This window comes from Globicephala melas, chromosome 11, assembly GCF_963455315.2.
Source record: "Globicephala melas chromosome 11, mGloMel1.2, whole genome shotgun sequence".
In the NCBI taxonomy this organism is placed as follows: domain Eukaryota; kingdom Metazoa; phylum Chordata; class Mammalia; order Artiodactyla; family Delphinidae; genus Globicephala; species Globicephala melas.
In genome coordinates, this window is record NC_083324.2 from 77,114,023 (window position 1) to 77,134,437 (window position 20,415).

Sequence of the window (20,415 nt, forward strand, 5' to 3'; positions counted from 1 at the left end):
CGGCCCTTTTCAGTTTGGTTGGTTTTAGAACTGCTTTAAAAAGTAATCCATTTTCATTTTTCATGAAATCCAGGGAAATCCTGCATCATTGAAACAATCCAAATGAAAGTAAATCAAAGTGAATTTAAAGTATTATTGCAGATATAAACACACAAAAATGTTATTTGTCATTTTCCCACAAATTGGGCTAGAACCTAGATAGCATCTTGTATTTTCTGAGAGCTGACATTGACTAAGGTTTCTTTTTTTTTTTTTTTTTTTTGTGGCACGCGGGCCTCTCACTGTTGTGGCCTCTCCCGTTGCGGAGCACAGGCTCTGGACGCACAGGCTCAGTGGCCATGGCTCACGGGCCCAGCCACTCCACGGCATGTGGGATCTTCCCGGACCGGGGCACGAACCCATGTCCCCTGCATCGGCAGGCGGACTCTCAACCACTGCGCTACCAGGGAAGCCCATGGTTTCTTTGATCAATGCATATAAGAAAGGAACTAGAAAGACCACACTTGGATAAGACAAAAGTCTATATGGCCATTGTTTATTTTACAGTAGAACACAGCATAACTGCCAAACATTGAAGCAGATAACTAGTAGTTCTATCAACTCATCTTTAGGTAACTGCCTTATATATTACATAAAAACATAAATTTGTGTTCTCCTCTCATTAATTACATTTTATCATAATTATGTCATCATGCATATAAACTTGTAAAATTATCATATACCAAAAGTGATTTTTAAAAATTAATTTATTTTTTATTTATTTATTTTTGGCTTCGTTGGGTCTTCATTGCTGCACGTAGGTGTTCTCTAGTTGCGGCGAGCAGGGGCTACTCTTCGTTGCAGCGCGCGGGCTTCTCACTGCAGTGGCTTCTTTTGTTGTGGAGCATGGGCTCTAGGTGCATGGGCTTCAGTAGTTGTGGCACACAGGCTCAGTAGTTGTGGCTTATGGGCTCTAGAGCACAGGCTCAATAGTTGTGGCACATGGGCTTAGTTGCTTCGCGGCATGTGGGATCTTTCTAGACTAGGGATCGAACCTGTGTCCCCTGCATTGGCAGGAGGATTCTCAACCACTGTGCCACCAGAGAAGTCCCTCCAAAAGTGATTTAACAGCACATTTCATGCCACTGATAAGCACAGACTCTTAATCATCTCAGTAAAAGAGATGTTAACGTTTCCTCTTATTCTGGATTTCCTACTCTCTCATAGCAGACTGCCATCTCTTTGTCTCCAATGTTCCATGCACCTCCCAGTCTTCCATGCACCTCAAAATCTATTCATGGAATAGAAGGTAGACTTTGGGGGAAACTGTGGAATGTATAGATCGCTATGGATTTACCTTAACCCATAATAGACTTTACCTTTTCAATCTCAATTTTAAGTTGTAAATATATAAAATATTCTGCTATTAAAGTACCCAAATTAGAATTTGTCCTTAGAAGATATCTCAAACATAGAGCAATTCAATGTTCTGCAAAATATTAGGCTTTCTTTTTCATGTAAATGCCTCAGGCAGCACAGGATTCTGTGCCTGCTCCTACCTCTGTGTGTTTCCTGAATAAACATCTAGAGTTTGATAATCTATCATCCGCGTGCAGCTCATCACCTTAAAGGCATGATTAAACTAGAGAATCACAAAAGCCATTGGTACAACACACAGGTATATAAGCACAACAAAGGAAATTTTCTGTCAAAGCAGTGCCAAATTAATTTGCCCCTCCGTATTTAATCATGCATGATAGGTTTTATTGCTGCTTCTGTAATCTTACTTTTATTAAGACTGCTATCAAACTCAGAATTCAAGGATTTTATTACCTCAGGTGCCTCACAAATATAAAACAAAACATATTTATGCATAGGAATTTAGAGTCACAGCTAATGAATTCATTTTTATTTTTACCTTCAAAGTTAGTCTACGTATGTAGAAAATTCTTATGGTGAATATCTTAATTTCTTTACAATGGAAATATAATTTATATTGGTAGGTGTGTTCATACTCCTTCTCTTTAAAGAAGGATGCCCCCAAACCCCATTTGGCGTAATTTCCTGAGAACTACCTGTGTGAAGACACAAAGACACATGGTACATACACTTGAAATGATAATAATTAGAAAGTTAAAATGACTATAATTGAAGCCAAACAGAGCAGATACTCAAAACAGAACACTTCTTAATTTTCTCCTGATGTTTTTAAATACCTATATATTTAGTGTCTGCCTCTTTTTTTTTAGAGTGTAAGTTCCAGGAAGGGAGAGATTTTGTCTTACATATTGATGTATCCTCAGTGTCTAGAACATTGTCTGGCATAGACAGTGTTCAATAAATATTGATTGAATGAATAGGATCCAGAGTCACTCTGTAGCTAAGTGTAGAATGAGCAGTGCTAACCCACACATAGTCCCTGTGTACTTGGAATTACCAGAGAAGACCTCAGGAAAGAAGTTATACTTAAAGTTGGATGGGAAGGATGGGTAGGTAGCCTTTCACTTCTCGATTTACTTCTGCCAACAGATTAATACCCTGAAGTCATCAGTCATTACTGGGATGATAAATCCTTGGGCATATCAAAGATTCCTCTTTTAAAGAGTTTTACGTTTTAGCATCTATTTTGACCAGTTCAGGCCAAAACACCATAGTAAACAAAGCAAAATAAAATGAATACTCAGGAACGCATCATGCCTTAAATACATGCCTTAAATGATTTACTGGCTGGAGCCACTGATGGTTACACTTGCACGTGAGGATCCTGGCAGCGCATAGACCTCACTTGAAATGTTTCAGAGGACAGGTCCTGACAAAACAAAGCCCGTGGCAGGGCAAGTGTAGTTTCTTTGAATAACAAGTTTAGAGGGAACTTGGATTACTTTTTAAAGCAGTTCTAATACCAACCAAACTGGAAAGGGCCCATGATGCCCCTTGGCTTCTTTATGGGAGCACTGAAAAGCTGGCCTGGCATCCATGGGCAACGTCTCCAAGGATATGTCAGGGTGGGTCCCTTGGAACTCATGCTACAGTGAAGTATGTTTGTATTCTAGACTTTACATTCACTCTAATTGTGGAAAGCAAGGTTTCAGTTCTGCTAAAGTCATAGCAAAGTTATGTGCCTTTATTATGATTAGATACCCTTGTTGAGAACACATACATTTGGAGAAATGTGCATTGAATTTGGGAGAAATAGTGACATGATGGAAAGTACACAGATGCCAGGGTCAGACTGTCTTGTCTTTATGACTCGACTTAAATGTAACAGCAGTGTGATCTTGGGGAAATTAATTAACTTTTGGTAGCTCCACATTTTTTTCATTAAAAAAGAGACTACTTTAAGGATAAAATATCTAGAGTAGTACTTGGCCCATGGTAGGGATTAATTAAGTGTAGTAGTGAAAGTAATAATAGCTATTATTTATTAAGCATTTACTGTGAACCAGAAACTAAAAAGTATTTCATATTTATTATCCCAATTGCTCCTCACAAAAATGCTATGAAATGGGTATAATTATTATCTTTACTCAACAGACTTAACAGGCCTGGGAACTGTGATTCAAAAAATGTTAAATAACTTTTCCAAGCTCACAGAGCAAGAAAGCGGTAAAGGTGGGATTAAATCCAAGAAAAATGACTGAGCTTGAATCCAAGATTTCAGTCACTTTGTCAAACTTCCTCTCCAAATAATAGGAAATTTGTATTAAGTAATAATAATTAATGTGTTATACTATCAGTCTCAAGCACATTGGCTTGACAAGATAGCAAAATGGAAGGAGAATAATTAACTAAACAACCAGAATTTATTGAGCTACTCCTATGCTCCAGGTGCTGTGCCTTATACGTTTTCTCACTTAATCTTCAGAGGTGGATATTATTATTACGCATTTTATAAATGTTGAAACTGAGGCTTAGAGAGGTTAAAGCACTTGCCTTAGTCACTTACAACTGAGAGCCAGTACTGGAACGAAGGCTCATGTAAAGCAGTGAACGGAGCCACAAGGAAGAGAAGAGTTCAGAAGTGAAGAGGGGAGGGTGGCAATGGCTGGGAGTGTGGCAGGAGAGGTAGTCAGGGCCAGACGTCCAGGGCTGTGGATGCCTTGCTGTGGACCTTAGTCTTTATCCTGAGTAATAGTTCTAAAACAGAGAATTAATATGATCAGCTAAGACATTTCTTTTAGGCTTTGAAAAAGAAGATTTCATTAGAAAACCTCCATCAAAAACAGTCTGAAATGTGTTTTGCATTATAAAGTTTTAAACATTCTATTCAAACCAACTTTCTTTAAGTAAAAACTTGATGGCATCATCAAAGCCATGTTGATACAATAATTCCATTATCCTCTTGCTTGATGGGGGAAGGGCTTGGTTAAGTCTCACCCAGTTTACCCTGAACAGTATGTCCTGGTTGGCGCTATTAACATAGAGATCCAGCTGCCTTTTGTCCTGCAGGGAGATGTCCAATCATCCACTGAATGGTGGCCTATAGGCAGGATGGGAAGGCAGAGGGTGAAGCCTCCATCCACCCACTTCTTAACGAGGTCCCCCCGGAAGGAAAACTGGAGACTAAGTAGTTTTCTCTGGTCTTGGTGTTGGTGACGGAGACGTTCAGTCGGTGGTGGGCCAGCTCATGTGCGTTGCAGGGGAGAATCAACTCCACTCCGCTCCTTGGATGGTAGATGACGAGCAGGACATGGCAGCAATCTTCCCTCAGCTAAGACATATTTTAAAAAGATATCTCCAATATCAAGGTAGTGGGTCCCCTTAGAGAGCTCAGTGTGGCACAGAACTATCAGTGGGCTGCCTAGATTCCCACTAATCATATTTCCTCCTCCTGGGCACTGAGAAGGACTATATTCCCCAACTTTCCTTGCAGTTATGTTGGGTCCACGCAACTGAGATCCAGTAAAAATGATGTTCACTCCTTTCAAGTCTGACTATAAATCACCCTGGGCAGTACTTCCACACTCTTGTTTCCCTTTCCCCAATGACAGTGGTAGTTGTGGACAGAAAATGGATCCCTGATTTATCACTTACAAGACTCCCAGCAGGACCACTGACCTTCATTGCTCTATGCAATATTAATTAAAAGGAGAAAACATTTTTTATTGTATTAAGCCACTGAAATCTGGAGTTTTATTTGTTACAGTCGATCAATCCTTTTCCTTTCTAGCCTATCTTGACTAATTAATATTCTGTATTCTCATAGGAGGAAAAGTACTTCCTATGGTATGCATGAAAGCTAAGATTGACAAGGCATGTGATCCTGATCATTCTATTTTATTTTTGCGGTACGCGGGCCTCTCATTGCTGTGGCCTCTCCCGTTGCGGAGCACAGGCTCCGGACGCACAGGCTCAGCGGCCATGGCTCACGGGCCCAGCCACTCTGCAGCATGTGGGATCTGCCCGGACCGCGGCCCGGACCGGGGCACGAACCCGTGTCCCCTGCATCGGCAGGCGGACTCTCAACCACTGTGCCACCAGGGAAGCCCGATCATTCTATTTTTGCAGAGCAGATAGTGTTGTCGGTTCTGGGACTTGTTAAGATGTTTCCTGAGAGCAGAGTGCTTTGATTCTGTCAATGTGACAGCCAGCCTCCAAAATGATCCCTAATAATCTTTGCTTCCTGGTATTCATGCCTTTGTTCAGTCCTCTTTTACATTGAATTAGGGCTGACTTATGTGACCAATGGAATACTGTGGAAATGATGGTATGTGACTTCAGGTAATAAAATGCTTTGCAGCTTCTGCTTTGGTCTCTTGGATCATTCATTCTAGAAGAAGCCAGATGCCATCCCGTGAAGACACTAAGCAACCCCATGGAGAGACCCATGTGGAGAGGACTGAGGCCTTCTGCCAATGTCCAGCATGGCCTTGCTAGCTGCATGAGTGAGCCACAGTCGAAGCTGATCCTCCAGCCCCAGTCAAGCCTCCAGATGACTACAGCCCTCAGCCTCCTGAGTTTTCCAGCTGATGTCCCAGATGATGTGGAGCAGAAACAAGCCATCCCCACTGTGCCCTTTCGGATCCATGACCTATGAAACCATGAGAAATGCCAGCTGATTATTATTGATTTAGTTCAGGACGTTTTAGGGCAGTATGTTATGCTGCAGTATACTACGACAGCCACTAATGTCGGATGGAATCAAAGAAGACCCAGATAGGATTCCTGAACACAAAGTGGCCTGGAGGCCTGATTCTGGGCTAGTGGGCCTGTCTGCCTCTGGTGTGGACTTCTGGCTTCTATGGTAGCTCTTCAGCAGAGCTGTGGCTGCTTTCCCTCTACTTATCCTGCCTGGTTCTAGGAGCAACCGCAGTAGATGATGCTTGTGCTCTCTGTGACTGGACAAAGAACCTGGGGCACCTTTTCTCATTGAATGATGAGCTTTCTAAGTAGAATGGCAAGACATTTCTTTTAAGGTGTGCTGTTGTTATTTAATCCCTAATTTGAATTATCTTGGAAGTCAAATGGAATTAGAAAGAGAGTGTTAGCCTGTTTTAGAGACACGTTCCTTGTCACAGATTGAACTAAAATGAAGGTTCTATTGGCCAATCCATTTTCTTTCTTTTAGAAACTGCGATTGGGTAATCACGTAGTGAGAAGATCACTGGATTGAAAGTCAAATGACTTTGTCTCAAGCCCTGACCATACCTTTTGACAGCTAGATAATGTTGAAGAAATTACTAAATATTTCCCTCACTATAAAATTCAGGAGATGCTGATGATACCTAAATAAAAGGAATTAGATTGTTGTGAGAGTGAGGGTAGATAATATGCTGGGACTGTTTTGGTAAAATATAAAAGGTTGCATCAATATTTTATTCAAAGGACATGTACTAAGTGTGTACTAGGGTTCAACCACCATTCTCGGATTTGCAAAGGAGCAGCAAATGGATTAAAAGCCATGCCTTCATAGAGATAACATCATATGCAGGTAGAGTCATGTATTAGTTTTCTATTGCTGTCATAACACATTACCACAAAACTAGTTACTTAACACAATACAAATGTATTATCTTACCGTTCTGGATCTTTGAAGTCCAACATGGGTCTCACTTGGCTAAAATCAGGGTGGAGGTGGAGCTGCTTTACTTGCTAGAGGCTCTGTGGGAGAATCATTTTCCTTGTCTTTCCCGCCTTCAAAGAGACTGCCTCCATTCCTTGACTCATGGCCTCCTTTCTCCATCTTCAGAGGTAGCACTGTAGCACCTTTCTGACCAGTCTTCTGTAGTTGCATCCCTCTTTGATTCCCATCATTCTTCTGCATCCCTCTTCCACCTCTTGTAACTACACAGAGCCCACCTAGATAACCCAGGATATCTTAAGGTCCTTCAGTTAATTATGTCTGCAAATTCACAGGTTCTGGGGATTAGGTTATAGATATCTTTGGGGGCCATTATTCTGCTTACCACATAAAGTACACTTTAGTTGCGTTGAAATGCTCTAAATGACTACTTGCTCTTCAGTTTATATCAATATAACCAAAATCATACAGCACAGCTTACAATTTTATTATTATTGTTTTGTTTTGTACCCTAAGCTTATGCCTGACTTATAAGAATTAGGTTTTAAGAAATTATTCCTTCCCAGTTCTATCTAGAATTTTTGCAGTTGTTTTTCCCTTAAACTATTGGGAGGTAGAGGTGGAAAAGAACCTGATAGGCAAAGGAGAAAACCCAATTCATTTATTATTTCTATGTAAAGCCTGGGTGCATGATATCTTATTCATTGACCTGGATCAGAACCAGTGTTGAAATCTTACTGCTGAGATGTAATGCTATGACCCTGAGGAATGAATTTAGTTCAGAACAAACAAGACCATCAGTGACAGTCACTGTCTATTTCTGGCACATTAAATCAAGATTTTTTGGAGTGTCAGAATCTGTTATAACTTGGATTGAAATATGACAACCTGTCAAAAAATTTCCACAACTGATAACATCCCCTTGAGGTTAATAGACAAAATTATAAGATGGAATAATTTGTGTAATATAATTCATAAATTCCTTGTCATGAAATCTCAGGGGTGGGATTTTATACATATGTAGTCAGTTTTGCTGCACCACTATGTAATACTTGATCCCTTATGCTTGAAATATATTTACAAAATAGAGTAAGACACATTTCAAGTCAATTCAGTTTGATAAGAGTTTGTAGGTAATTGATGATACATGATGCACACTCCTAGGTGCTGTGGGAGGTACATTAGAGGAATAAAAGATGGCTCTCACTGAAAAGCTTGTTGCTGTAAACTATGTAAACTATGTAAAATTGATGATACATGATGCACACTCCTAGGTGCTGTGGGAGGTACATTAGAGGAATAAAAGATGGCTCTCACTGAAAAGCTTGTTGCTGTAAACTATGTAAACACGGAAAATAACTGAAGAACATTACAAATCAATATACTCCAGCCCGCCATAGACCAATGAACTATGAAAGCTCGGTGGGTTCTGTTGACATGATAAAGGCTGAAGGGATATTTAGGGACTCAGGATAGATTTAAAAAGTGTGGGGAGGGGCTTCCCTGGTGGCGCAGTGGTTGAGAGTCCGCCTGTCGATGCAGGGGACACGGGTTCGTGCCCCGGTCTGGGAAGATCCCACATGCCGCGGAGCGGCTGGGCCCGTGAGCCGTGGCCGCTGAGCCTGTGTGTCCAGAGCCTGTGCTCCGCAACGGGAGAGGCCACAACAGTGAGAGGCCCACGTACTGCAAAAAAAAAAAAAAAAAAAAAGATATAAATGTAGTGTTTGCTGTTTATCTGTGATACATTGTAAATAAACTGGATGTCATTACAATCAGGGAGCCAACCTAGTTGGCATATGGCAGAATAACAATTGTTTCCTTATATTCAGAAATTTCTGGATCATCTAGAATCTTCTTGGTTTTATCTGAAGTACTGTCTTTTGGAAATTCAGATGAAAAAGAGAGAATATTCTTGCTTGTTTATCCCTCAATTGAAATAAAAGATAAAGGAAGGGAAAAAAAATCAGGGAGGTTTCCCTTCCTTACCCTATGTGCAGGTTTACTGAAAAATTTATTTCCGACCATGAGCCAGGGCTACAGATTCCCATGTGGGAGATGCCTTTAACTCATTTCAATTTGTCAGGCTGAAGAATCTTGGCGCTTTTATAGCTGGGGAGGAAAAACATTGGATCTTCATTTTTCTGTTGCTCTAAGTAGGGTTATATATGGAGGGAAATAGATTTGGGGAAAAAATGTCCAAAGAGTTTGACTTTTACTTAGTTATTTAAAACAGAGTATATATGGTTTAAGATAAAATAGAATATCAACTTTAGAAGGTGTGTGTACATAAATAATTTTTAACTTTGTGGATGAAAATTAGGATTTTACTTGAAGGGCTGTTCGAAATTATTCATCGGTGCTCTGCTTAGCATATTCTCTTGGAAAATCCACTTAGAAGAAACAATAGGATTTCATATCTTCAAATAAGATGCTTAAAAATAGGAGACTCCAGGGCTTCCCTGGTGGCGCAGTGGTTGAGAGTCCGCCTGCCGATGCAGGGGACGCGGGTTCGTGCCCTGGTCCGGGAAGATCCCACATGCCGCGCAGCGGCTGGGCCCGTGAGCCATGGCCGCTGAGCCTGCGCGTCCGGAGCCTGTGCTCCGCTAACGGGAGAGGCCACAACAGTGAGAGGCCCGCATACCGCAAAAAAAAAATAAAAAAAAATAGGAGACTCCTAAAATCTCCTAAGATCTCCTAAAAATAGGAGACTTTATTTAATTGCTTTTATACGTCTCTTGCCTGCGTAAGGTTGTCCTCACCCTTGTTTCGTCCTTGGTAGTTTTTGGTCTAGTTTTAAGCACTCCTGGCTTTTTCCTGCTTCTTTCCATTAGAACTACTTCCACAGCCCAATAGACTGTTAAGAAAGTTTGAGGGTTTTTTATATAATGATTTTTTTTTCTCTGAAATTCTTCTTCGTTTTTTTTTTTAAAACAGTGTTTCTCCATCCAGTTATATCTCTCTTTAATTATGCTTTAGCTATGCCTAAATAATTCTTTCTCCACTTTAGTTTTCATACCCTTAGGTTATTTTAAGCAATCATCATGTCTCTCATCAGCTATGCTTTTAAGCTTGAAATGGCAGCCTTATTGACCGATGTTGCTATTTGAAATCTAGTGTTTGTAAATATAAGTTTGTGATTGTAGGACTTAAAGCATTGGATGGGAGTAAAATATTTTATTTATTTACTTTCATTTACTTCTTTGTGCTGCCAAAGGGAAAAGGACAGAAAACAGTATTTGCTCTGAAAGCTGTAGAAGAAAGTGTTTGACTTAGTTCATTCTTTCTGTGCTTCTATGAACATTTTCTCAGAGGGGGAGAATTTAGCTCCATAGTATTTCTTTATGAAAAATTACCCTATGTGTTTCCTATAAGAAGTAAAGAGACTTTTCAGAAAAGTGAGAGCTAATTTATAAACAGATCTTAATGCATCTGAGATGTATAGAAGTTAAGAAAAAAGAAAAAACTGCTATATGTGCTTATGTATATGTATTTCTGAAAATTTGTTTCAAACTGTATTTAGTTAATTGCTTCACTATGATACCAGTATTTTAGTTCCTTATGTGTTAAACACTGGAGTAAGAAAGAGTAAGAAAGTCCTGGATCTTGCCCTTCAGAAGGGCATTCCACAGTAAGGAATAAAAACAGGTGAGCAGATAATAAAAATGCAAATGCAGTAAAGTGCCAAAATAAATGAGTAAGAACAATCTGGAATTTTAAAACATCGATTGTCCTGTAGGTAAAGTGAAAAATTCTAAAGAAATATAATCACTACCAGCTCCCCCAATTACTTTCTAAATTTGGATATTTGCATATTAGTTTTTTTTTTTAATTGGGAGGGTAATTAAATTATTGGCAAGGTATTCAGTTTCGTGTTGTTTACTAGAATTGGAGCTTTTATATGTCAGAGTTAATGTATAATTATATAAAATGGGAAGAACCGTCTTAAAAAGACCACTTAAAAATTTGGTCCACAATTCAAAGGAAGTTTAAAAATGTGATTTAAAATACATCATAACATCACACTAAAGAGAACTAGCCTCCTTTACAATCTCATACTGCACTAAATTAAGAATTTGGTGTCATGGCAGCCAACTAATTGATATGTAGACACAACCCATTGGGAACATAGGGCAATAGTTAGGATTATGTTCACCATATTTCATCTAGATAATCCTGCTTTAAAAAGCTAGATATTTTAAAAAGCTAGATATTTTATCCTATTTTTTCAATGTCCTACCAAAATAAGGTTTTTGCCTCTGGCCTGAGCTGACCATTTATAGGTAAATTATTAATTGATTGACTGGATTATCACAAGATGAATAGGACCCAGCATTAAGTTCATTAAAATAATAGGAAGGAAAAACAGTTGGTCTACTTATTTTGACATGTAAGCTTCTAAATCAAAATTATATTTTATAGTTTTCTGCATAAAGGTCTTTTGCTCCTTAGGTAGGTTTATTCCTAGGTATTTGATTCTTCTTGTTGCAGTGGTAAATGGGAGTGTTTCCTTAATTTCTCTTTCATATTTTTCATCATTAGTGTATAGGAATGCAAGAGATTTCTGTGCATTAATTTTGTATCCTGCTACTTTACCAAATTCATTGATTAGCTTTAGTAGTTTTCTGGTAGCATCATTAGCATTCTCTATGTATAGTATCATGTCATCAGCAAACAGTGACAGCTTTACTTCTTTTCCGATTTGGATTCCTTTTATTTCTTTTTCTTCTCTGATTGCTGTGGCTAAAACTTCCAAAACTATGTTGAATAATAGTGGTGAGAGTGGACAGCCTTGTCTTGTTCCTGATCTTAGAGGAAATGCTTTCAGTTTTTCACCATTGACAATGCTGTTTGCTGTGGGTTTGTCGTATATGGCCTTTATTATTTTGAGGTAAGTTCCCTCTATGCCTATTTTCTGGAGGGTTTTTATCATAAATGGGTGTTGAATTTTGTCAAAAGCTTCTTCTGAATCTATTGAGATGATCATATGGTTTTTCTCCTTCAATTCGTTAATATGGCTTATCACATTGATTGATTTGCATATATTGAAGAATCCTTGCATTCCTGGGAAAAAACCCACTTGATCATGGTGTATGATACTTTTAATGTGCTGTTGGATTCTGTTTGCTCATATATTGTTGAGGATTTTTGCATCTATGTTCATCAGTGATATCGGCCTGTAGTTTTCTTTCTTTGTGACACTGATGAAAGAAATTAAAGATGATACAAACAGATGGAGAGTTATACCATGTCCTTGGATTGGAAGAGTCAACATTGTGAAAATGACTATACTACCCAAAGCAATCTACAGATTCAGTGCAATCCCTATCAAACTACCAGTGACATTTTTCACAGAACTAGAACAAAAAAAAAAAATCACAATTTGTATGGAAACACAAAAGATCCCAAATAGCCAAAGCAATCTTGAGAAAGAAAAACAAAGCTGGAGGAATCAGGTGCCCAGACTTCAGACTATACTACAAAGCTACAGTAATCAAGAGAGTATGGTACTGGCACAAAAACAGAAATATAGATCAATGGAACAGGATAGAAAGCCCAGAGATAAACCCACGCACATATGGTCACCTTATATTTGAGAAAGGAGGCAAGAATATACAGTGGAGAAAAGACAGCCTCTTCAATAAGTGGTGCTGGGAAAACTTGACAGCTACATGTAAAAGAATGAAAGTAGAACACTCCCTAATACCATACACAAAAATAAATTCAAAATCTATTAAAGACCTAAATGTAAGGCCAGACACTATCAAACTCTTGGGGAAAACATAGGCAGAACACTCAATGACATAAATCACAGCAAGATCCTTTTTGACCCACCTCCTAGAGAAATGGAAATAAAAACAATAATAAACAAATGGGACCTAATGAAACTTCAAAGCTTTTGCACAGCAAAGGAAACCATAAGCAAGACGAAAAGACCACCCTCAGAATGGGAGAGAATATTTGCAAATGAAGCAACCGACAAAGGATTAATCTCCAAAATTTACAAGCAGCTCATGCAGCTCAATATCAAAAAAGCAAACAACCCAATCCAAAAATGGACAGAAGACCTAAATAGACATTTCTCCAAAGAAGCTATAAAGATTGCCAACAAACACATGAAAGGATGCTCAACATCACTAATCATTAGAGAAATGCAAATCAAAACCACGAGGAGGTATCACATCACATGGGTCAGAATGGCCATCATCAAAAAATCTACAAACAATAAATGCTGGAGAGGGTGTGGGGAAAAGGGAACCCTCTTGCATTGTTGGTAGGAATGTAAATTGATACAGCCACTATGGAGAACAGTATGGAGGTTCCTTAAGAAACTAAAAATAGAATTACCATATGACCCAGCAATCCCACTACTGGGCATATACCCTGAGAAAACCATAATTCAAAAAGCGTCATGTACCACAATGTTCATTGCAGCTCTATTTACAATAGCCAGGATATGGAAGCAACCTAAGTGTCCATTAACAGATGAATGGATAAAGAAGATGTGGCACATATATACAATGGAATATTACTCAGCTGTAAGAAGAAATGAAAGTGAGTTATTTGTAGAGAGGTGGATGGACCTAGAGTCCGTCATACAGAGCGAAGTAAGTCAGAAAGAGAAAAACAAATACCATATGCTAACACATATATATGGAATCTAAAAAAATGAAAAGGGTTCTGAAGAATCTAGGGGGAGGACAGGAATAAAGACGCAGGTGTAGAGAATGGACTTGAGGACACGGGGAGGAGGAAGGGTAAGCTGGGACGGAGTGAGAGAGTGGCATGGACATATATACACTACCAAATGTAAAATAGATAGGTAGTGGGAAGCAGCCGCATAGCACAGGGAGGTCAGTTCGGTGCTTTATGACCATCTAGAGGGGTGGGATAGGGAGGGTGAGAGGGAGATGCAAGAGGGAAGAGATATGGGAACACATGTATATGTATAACTGATTCACTTAGTTATAAAGCAGAAACTAACACACCATTATAAAGCAATTATACTCCAATAAAGATGTTAAAAAAATAATATTTTAATGAACAGTACTTAGTCACTATGCCAGTGACTACATTGAAAAAGTTGCATTTTGTTTAATAGAATAAAACTGTAATTTCATGCCAGTACAAATCAAAATAGTAGCAAAGTAACTGCCAGCTTTAAATACATTTATTAAGATAATAAATTTATTAATATAACAGTTGATATTTTCAGAGGTTCAGAGCACTGTCTCTGCAGTAATACTTCTATGGACAAGCTAAATTTGCATTAGTCTGCCTTGCCAAAGTAAGTTAAATTTTAGGTCAAATTAATTAGAGCTCTTTGAGCATTTGGTGTACATAAAGGTAGAAAAATGAACTTGAAGCTTTGGAAGATGGTGTTTAAGATTAAATGAGGAGTACTGTTGTATTTGGACTGGTTAATATTGTTATCTGTATACTCTTTACCATATAGTAAGCACACGTTCTAAGGATAGTTTGGGGAACAGTTTAAAGCATAGTTGAAATAGATTTTAGGGTCTCAACTTTCTCATCTTAAAAGCTGAGAGTAGTAATTTGTGCCTTGCAGGGTTGCTCCAAGGATATGATGGCTAGTGTACATACAGGACCTAGCACATAACAAACGTTCAACGAACAGAAGCTGTAGTTGTCAGAAATGTCTTTCTCACGTGCACATGTTTTTCTGAGGTGCAGATTATTGCCCCAAGTCATAAAGCTCACCATTATATAGAAAGCACGTTAAATTCATAAAAGTGGGGAAATCTATAGGGAAACCACAGAGAGGGAGATTCTCCCACTTTCAAAGTTGGCACTCACCCTAAGCCTCCTCAAAAACCCAGACAGACAGCACCAAGGACCCAGACAGACAGCACAAGGACCCAGACAGACAGCACCAAGGATGGGCAGAAAGGAAGTGAGGAAGGCTGACACCAGCCAGCCTGTGGTGCTGCTACCGTCAGGGCCAGCCCACCTGCCTCCCCTTGCAAACCCTTATGGGGCCTCACACTCACCTCCCCTGCCATCACCCAAGCTCTACGTGAGCACAGAAGTGTCCCGTGGTAGCCAGACCATCACTCAGTTACTGCCACAATTATTCACCTACAGCAGATTCCAGAATTCTCTGCTCCTGGATTCAGGGGATGTGCTGTAAGACTCTTCGAGCCTGGAGGCAATTAGCAGGAGACCAGAAAAAATAAAGGCGATGGCAGTCAAATTGTAAAAGCTGAAACCAACTAGCAATGTGAGGGTGAACTCGATATAGTTTGAGAGAGGGAAATATCTGTCACGTGTCTCTGTTTTCTTAACAAATGTGAATGAGTATTCAATAAAAATATTAGTTTTCACTTAGCTCTCTGAACTGTAGCCCCATAGCACAGTTGTTTGAGGTTCCCATTACTGGATTTCTGGGTTTAAAAGTGGAACTTTTAAACAAAAAGGGTCAACTAGTCCTAAAGTTAGATCTCTAGAAAAATTATAAGTTCTTTTGGTATTGATAGTTTAAATTTTACTTACTTGAATTGCTTCAGTAAAAAGAAAGACAATAAGAGAAAAATATTGTAAAGAGAAAATACCCTATTTGCTGAATTAAAATGTATGATTTTTAATAAGAATTTCCTATGAATCCTCCTCCACACCTAATCCCACTTAACTATTTACTTTCTATAGCAAAAAAAAGGAGTTATAAATACAGCTGAAAGATATGTTAATTACTCACGTGAAAGACAAGTGACAGTAAACATGAGAACAACACATAACAATACATGCATGCGCACAGAAACCATTACAATGCCTGATTCTTTTGAAAAAGTACCCATCTAGAAAAGAATATATAGCGTAGGGCAGGTTTTGCCCTTCGTGCCTGTGATTAGAGTCCTAATGCTATGTTGCCTTAAACCGTGCCAATTTCATTTCTACAGTGAAGTACACTTTAGAGGATGGGAAGAAAACTGATTATTTAATCAAAGGGAGGGAGAAAACCAAAATAATCCACTGTATCTCATGAAGGAGTAGAGGTTGGGGTTAGGAAAAACCTCAGAAAGCATTATAATAATGGTACTTCTTTATTTTAAGTAACAAATAAAATAGCAAAACATTTTTTTTCCCATCATAAAACTGACTTTGATCCCCAGTACAGCCATTGAGTGGAAAATTGAACCACAGTATAATTGCTTTCCCTGTGACTGATAAAGTGGTGTAACAAATTTTGTGTTTGAATGATAAAATCAGCAATTGGCCCCTAGCATTTCCCTCTGCCATTCCTCCAAGGACACTCAAGTCCCATCAGGCTCCAGGGCAAGAGAAAGGATGGAAGAACTAACTGTAAATCTACTCCAAGTTATTGTTGGATTTCTCTTGCTTACTTGCTTAAGGAAATAAAAAATAAAATAAAAATGTCCATGTTTGTCTTTAATGCCTAATATAAATCACTTCCGAATGTGAGGGGGAAAAAAAACAGCTTTCGTTGAAAACTGATTACAGATGTAAAAAAAAAAAAAAATTTAAAGCCATAGTAAGAAAAATTATTTTACTCAAGAGCAAAATCTTGTTAGAATGGGGAAATTGTCTTCGGAGTCCCAGGGACAAATGCTACAGCTCTTTGAGGCAGAGGCACAGCCAGAAAGATGCAGGAAGGAAACCATTTGTGAGCTCATTATGACAGCACTTAACTGTGGAAAGACACTTCCACTTTCCGGGTGGAAGCTCAGCAGAGCTCACCTGCCCATCACCACAGCTGAGTTTCCCAGCTTAGTTGGGGGAACGATCCCAAATGGCTGTGCCGGTTGTGAAATTCTGTGGATCCCTCTCAATTTTTTTTTTTTTTTTTTTTGTAATACGCGGGCCTCTCACTGTTGTGGCCTCTTCCATTGCGGAGCACAGGCTCCGGACGCGCAGGCTCAGCGGCCATGGCTCACGGGCCCAGCCGCTCCGCGGCATGTGGGATCTTCCCGGACTGGGGCACGAACCCGTGTCCCCTGCATCGGCAGGCGGACTCTCAACCACTGCGCCACCAGGGAAGCCCCCCTCTCAATTTTTTAATTTAGCTGGTATATTTTCCAGAAGAGAGTAAATTCCAAGCCCCTAGAAGAGACAGTGATGGTATTAGTGTATCTGGTAGAGGGGGAGGGGAGAAGAAGATCCCAGTGAAGCAAGGGCCCTACAATGAAAGCCTGAAAGCTTCAATCTGGGTGTCTTTGTGGAAGCTCACCTTGCACTGAAACACTTGGTTTGCACACCTGGACCCAGATTTGGTCATCTGCAGGTACCTACTGAAATTCAGCTTTACACAAAGAAAATGTGTTTCTTGAGTAGTGCTTCTGTTTTGACCTGGAGATACGGCAACATGCAGAGACCCAAGGAAAAATGTTTGCAAAGATCAACTTCTTCAAGCTTCACAGAAGCTCTTCATTTCATTTGGTGCACTCAGATTAAAGCACAGTCCTGTAGTAGGAGGGGTTGGGGGAGGGATGGAGTTGGGGGAGGGTTGGGGTTAGCAGACGTAAGCTATTATATATAGAAAGCATAAACAACAAGGTCCTGCTGTACAGCACAGGGATATATTCAATGTCCTATGATAAACCAGAATGAAAAAAAGACTGTATATGTATGTATAACGCAGAAATTAACACAACATTGTAAATCAATTATACTTCAATTAAAAAAAAATAACTTAAAAAAAAAAAAAACAATCCCTAAAAGCAGTCAGCCAGCCTCTCCAGCACTTGGTACTTGATACAATGGAGAACCCTAACGGGCAGCCTTATGAGCAATTTTGTAAAATTATCCTAATATTTTTTGTGTTTTCCAGATTTCTGTGTGAGCATAAATAGCATTTGTTTCATAGTTTATATATACTTTGGACCTCTTGAGTTGTTTTTCTAATTTTAATGTTGGACATTTTCAACATGTGTAAAAACAGAAGTGTCAGTATCCTGACAGACCCATCACTCATGTCCACAGTTGTTAGGTGGAAAGCAGTGGAATCCATGGGAAACTGTGTCATCTCCATGCTTTCACCCTTGCTGCTGCCAGAATACTCTACGTGGCAGACAGAGTGAGCCTTTAAAACGTAGTAGGTCAGGTAGAATCCCTGTTCAGATCCTCCGCTGGCTCCCTGCAGTGGGTTGAATAGCGCTTCCTGTCCCCCACTCAATAGATAATATCTGTCCCGACTGCCGGAACCTGTGAATATGACTTTATTTGGGAAAAGAGTCTTTGTGGAGGTAATTAAATTAAGAAGCTCGAGATGAGATCATCTTGGATGTAGGGTGAGCCCCAAATCCAATGACAGGTGTCCTTATAAAGAGAAAGGCAGAGGAAAATTTGGGGCATACAGACATAGAGCAGGAGGTGATGGGACGACAAGGGCAGAGGCTGGTGTGATGTGTCTATAAGCCAAGGAAGGCCAAGGGTTGCAGCAGCCACCGGAAGCCAAGAGGAAGCCACAGAACAGATTCTCTGTCAGAGCTTGCAGAGGGAACCAGTCCTGATGACACCTCGATCTCAGATTTCTGGCCTCCAGAACCGTGAGAGAAAAATGTGCTGTTGTTTGAAGCCACCGAGTTTGTGGTAATTTATGATGACAGGCATGGGAAACTAACCTTCACAGTTGTCTCCACGAGGCTCTACATGATCCGGCCTCCGTCCATGTCTCTCCGACCTTGTTGCTGTCTTGCTCAGCTCCTGCTGTACTGACGCTTCTGCTGTTCTTTGGCCGTGATAGGTTCAGTGCTGTCTCAAGCCTCTGAACTTCACCTCTAGAAGGCATTTCCCCCAGATCTTCACTGGACTGGCTTCTCCTTTTCATTCAGATCCCTATTAAATGCTGCTCCTTAGGGAGGCCTTCCCTCATCATCCTGCTTAAAATAGCCACTTCATTCCCCACACATCGTTCTCACTTCTTGCACGGCTTTATTTGTCTTAATGTAGTACTTATCACCACCTGACAACCCACCAGCATTTTCCTGTTTATTAGTTTATTTTGTTCCACTTTAATTTCAGGCTCCTTGGAAGCAGGAAATTTTCCTCTTGCTCACTCAATCTTCAACACCTAGAATAGTGTCTGGGTCTGGAATTAATACTTGTTGAATGACTGATTTAACCTGAAACCTAGAAAAATTGACTGGGATATCTATGGCAGCGTTCTATTTTGCAGGAAATGCATCAGTGTCCACCTCTCAAGGCACGCATCCTCAGAGATCTTGGAACTTCATTGTAATAATTGTCATCCTAAAATAAACTACCTCTCTGAAGCTGGATTCCAGGCAACCAGTTTTCAAAAACAAAAGGGGGAATCTTGACAAGTTTGCCTCCAGGGCAAGAGTGGCTTGGCGAGGCTCCCTGGGAAGCACACCTTGATTTATCCCATCAGGTATCCTCTTCGGCAGTCCCAGGGGGCGCTAGATGGCCACGGTACACCTGCTTCAGATGTATGTCAGTGATTCTCTAAGAAAGGAGAGAAGACAAGGATTGGAGTTGGTGTTTGAGCACAAGGTGGAAGAAAGCGAATGGGATTAGGAATATAGTTCATTTTTTTCCCATGAGCCAAACAGTCACTTTCCTTGATGTCAAAAGAAGAACCAAAGAGGATGCATTGACAATTTAACCATCTCTGGCTTAAGTTTTTTAAGAGGATGGTATTTGAAGATTCACCTTAGAGACCACTTGAAACTTACTTAGAATGTTGAGGGAGAGAATACTGCATGTTTCGGTCACCAAGAAAAGACAATGGAAGTATTTAGAAATATAGTTAATTTTAAAGATGATGACAACAACTAACAGAAACTACATTACCTTTGAAGTAACGAAGGACTTCAGCCAAGAAACTGGAGGCAAAGTCAAGATAAATGACAGTGTACCCAGTTGGGCAAATGCCACAGGGAACAGGACGAGCCAGGATCAGTGCTATTTAACATTTTTATTTATGATCCGGTTGAGAGAACGAGGAACACAGTCATGAAATGTGCAGATGCTACCAAATTCAGAGGCATTGCAGATTCAAGGGAGAAGAGAGAAAGGAGACCAATGAGCGGGCAGAGAGAAAACGAATTTCCACTTGGAAGATCTACCAGAGGAAACAGATGAAACACTGAAAGCAGTAATGCTGAAAAGAATGTCTTTTCAAAAAGACATTTTCAAAAAGAATGTCTATTCCAAAAAGAGGACTCAGATTTAAAGTAAAGCTCTAAAAAGGTTAGTTTGGGCTACCAGGAGCTCTGAGATCTTAAGACACCACAGGATGTGGGATCTTAAAAAACAAGACAGGGGAACAAATGGAAAACTTTCTGAATCTCATTCCAGCCCCTTTATTCCTTCCAAGGGGGAGACTAGGGAGAGGTCAACTGGCTATTTACAGGTTTCTCATTCTAAGTATAAGGATCCTAGAAGATAGATCTGTCTGAGGTCCGGCTAACCCAACT

The 20,415-nt window shown here is 39.9% G+C and overlaps 1 pseudogene; it reads right to left on the reverse strand.

The window, feature by feature from the left end:
• Positions 1-4,242: 4,242 nt before the first annotated feature.
• Positions 4,243-5,043, reverse strand: LOC115860560 (patatin-like phospholipase domain-containing protein 4 pseudogene; annotated as a pseudogene).
• Between the last annotated feature and the right edge of the window lie 15,372 nt (positions 5,044-20,415).